The 3,573-nt window shown below is 30.3% G+C and overlaps 1 pseudogene; it reads right to left on the bottom strand.

The window, feature by feature from the left end:
* Positions 1 to 353: 353 nt before the first annotated feature.
* On the bottom strand, positions 354 to 2,902 carry LOC114376342 (annotated as a pseudogene).
* Positions 2,903 to 3,573: the final 671 nt, after the last annotated feature.

Below are 3,573 nucleotides of genomic sequence, written 5' to 3'. Positions count from 1 at the left end.
GTGCATGATATATATATTGATATACTTTGTTTATAACTTTTGGTGCATGGCTAATTTTATGTGTTTTTTCTTTTACAACTTTCACTGATAAGTTATGATCTGAATTAACTACAGGTTGGTAATTAAAAAAATATGATATTTAAAAATAAACCATAAATTAACATCAGTTTTTAGAAAAACCGATGTTATTAGTAAAAAAAACATCGATTTTTTGAAAAACCAATGCTGTTTTTTCCTACAATAACAACGGTTTTTTAAAAAAAAACGATGTTAACATTGATAAATTAACATCGATAGTTTAAACATAAGTTAATAAGCGATGTTAAAATTTCTTAATAACCGATGTAAAAAGTCTATTTTCTAGTAGTGATAGTACAACCTAAACTATTAGCACTCCTTACTCTCACTAGCGTGGTGCACGATGATGTGGCAAGGTCATACAACACAAGAAGCAGGTACTTCCTTCCATTAGCACTATGTGCATTATAGCTAGCACCAATGGAAGAGTCGACGAGCAAGTTCCCAGTATAGCCAGGGTAAGCCCCTTTCCCATAAACACCCTAGGGCATGCTGAGGGAGCTTTGAGCAGTTCCTCAGCTGGACCTTGAAAGAATCTATTTCTAAATGAGTTTGTTGTGCTCTCAGCCAAGAGGCTCGCTAGGTTTATCACCATCCTGTCAAGAATTTTTTCTTCCTACACCATTCAAATCTCATATACATCATTCAACTTTTTATTAATTCCAACATTGTCCTTACGTATAGCCCATACAGATTGACAATCTGTATAGCCCCATATAGATTGGCCCATGCAGGTCTCAAACCCGTGACCTTTGTGTTATTAGCACGACACTTTTATCCTTTCATGGATAAGATTTTGGATGTTAGTTTCGAATCCTCTCCTATATAAAGAGGATGAGTCTGTATGTTAAGACACACTGAATCCAATAATACTCTCTTCTTACTAAAATGTCTCTCTTCTAAAAGTTCTCTTTTCTCTGAAACTCTGATTCATATAATGGTTATCATTTGAAACTCTCAACAACTAGTATGCTCTATACTCGCCTCTTAGGAGGATCTTGTGTATCAGAACGCCGAATATTGATATCAATTGGTGGGTTATCTCTTTAGTTTGTAGATATCTTGCATCAAAGTTATTGTGTTATAAAATAATTAATGTCGTTATATATAACACTAAAGTTTCTAATGTATATTTAATACACTTATAAGTTTACATAATAATTTTTTTAACAATTAATTTTGATCTAATAATGTATTTTTTTACATATATAAATTTTTATTAAACCTATGATTTTTATTTAAAATTTATATATGTAAAATATATATTATTAGATCAAAATTAATTGTTATAAAATTCATTACGTAAACTTATATGTGAATTAAATATACATTAGAATTTTTAGTGTTATATATAGAGACATTAATTATTTTTTAACATAACTAGTCTATTAGCTCAGTTGGTTAAAATGTCATGCTAACCACTTGAAGGTTATAGGTTTGAGACCTAATGGATCGTAAGGGTATTTTCAGTTTTTTTTCTCTCACTATTAGGTGTATGAAGAAATATGTTGAGTGTAGAAAGAAAAGCCTCTATCAAGGCTCACATCATTTTTTGGCGCAATCAATGATGGGCCTTGAGGCCCATATATTGGTTGGTGAAATGGCCATACGCATTGGGCCTCAAAGTTCCCAACCCAAAATAAGTGAACTTGTAGTTCTTTCGTGTTCTTTACATGGTCCGCTGAGGAAGAATCGTGGGTCCCACAACAGCTCATGTAGAAACCTTCAACTGCCATGTCAGGGAAAGTTAACACAACGTTGATGGCATTTTTATGGTCACCAAGTCTAAGTCAATTAGGTTCTTGCTCATTAGGGATTTTCCGAGTGAGTAGATTTCGTCGAGAATCTGTTTATTGAGTGAAATTGAAAGATGAGAGGTTTTTTTTGTTGTTATCAAGGTGGTAGTATTTTTTGGTTGTTTTCCACCACGTGGCGACAGATTGTTGGGTGGCTGTGAGGGGATGAGGGTGACAAATAGGTGATGAAATTGAAGACTATTGCCTTCTGGGAAGGTTTGAAGTGGTTGTACCAAATGAGGTTAATGGAGATTTTGCCAAAGAGAAGAGGATCATTGTAGTAATGAAGAAGTTGAGTTTGGTCTTGAACTAACTCATTCAACTTCCTTGCAGTGAAAGAGTTTTGAAAGTTAGAAATTAGAAGGAAGATTTTTAAAATGAAAGTTGACATTTTGAGAAAAATAATGAATGGACCAAAAAGAAAGTGTTTGTTGACAATATGACTAATTAGGCATGTGCCTTAGGCCCATAAATTAAAAAGTTATTAATAGTGTAGTTTTTTAAATAATAATATTGTAGATATTTGAGAGACACACAATCAAAGTTATAATTATGAGTAAATTGCTAGTAAATTAGAAATATCCAATAGCAATGAGATACAATCATTAATTTTTTAAATTTCGATATTTACGTAATCATTGGTCGCAAAAATTTTCAAGTTACTTTTTTTAATGATATATTAAAAACATTGATTATTAACGTTGAAGTTTTAATAACAATATTAATTTATGATTAATAATAAGATTTTAATTATACCTTAACGGTTTATCTCTCTCTCTCTATATATATATATATAAATTAGGTAAAATTGTAAATTTGGTCTCCTTATTTGTCTTAAGATTCGATTTTGGTCTTCTTATAATTTAATTCACAAATTTAATCATCTAGTTTTTTGTAATCTCATTATTTCAGTCTCAATCCCGACATTGGATATTGACTGTTAATTGCTTACCTTGACCACCACGTGTTGCGTTTTTATTAGATGTTGATCGCCACGTGTCGTGATTTTTTTGGAGGTTGACATTCATTAGGTGTATGAAATTAACGTTCAATACAAGCACAACACGTGGTGGTCAAACGTTGACAAGTAATAGTCAACATCCAATTTCGAGATTGAGGACTAAAATAATGGGATTGCAAAAAATTAGGGTACTAAATTCATAAATTAAATTATAAGGGAACCAAAATCAAATTCTGAAACAAATAGGGGGATCAAATTTGCAATTTTACCTAAGAATTAATATTTTCACATCATTCTCTTCACCATTTCATTTTTAATCTTTTCTCTCTTCTTTTCCTCATGTTTCTATTATTTTCCTAAGACTTGAAGTGGATTGTCAGAGTAGATAATTGGTATCAAATTGTTGTCTTTCTCGATTTCCAGGTTCTATCATTTCATTATTTTCTCTTTTTTACTTTATAACATTTATATTTATAAATTCTATTGTTGTCTTTTCATTTTATCTTATTCTTTCACTTTTAGAATTGTGATAATATAAAATGTCAAATAAGAAATATGAATCTGGTTTTGAAAAATTTTAAAAAACAAAAAATGAAAATTTTATTCAATCTCAACATGATATTCTTGATAAACTTTTTACTATTCATAAAAAGGATATATGAATAAGTACAATTGACGAAAAAAATTTAATCATGAAAAAATATTTGAATTTAAAACTTAAGTAATAATGGTTTTTTA

This window comes from Glycine soja, chromosome 2 (genome assembly GCF_004193775.1).
Source record: "Glycine soja cultivar W05 chromosome 2, ASM419377v2, whole genome shotgun sequence".
NCBI lineage: Eukaryota > Viridiplantae > Streptophyta > Magnoliopsida > Fabales > Fabaceae > Glycine > Glycine soja.
The sequence above is the reverse complement of the archived record's forward strand: the minus strand, read 5'-3'. Positions and strand labels throughout refer to the sequence as shown.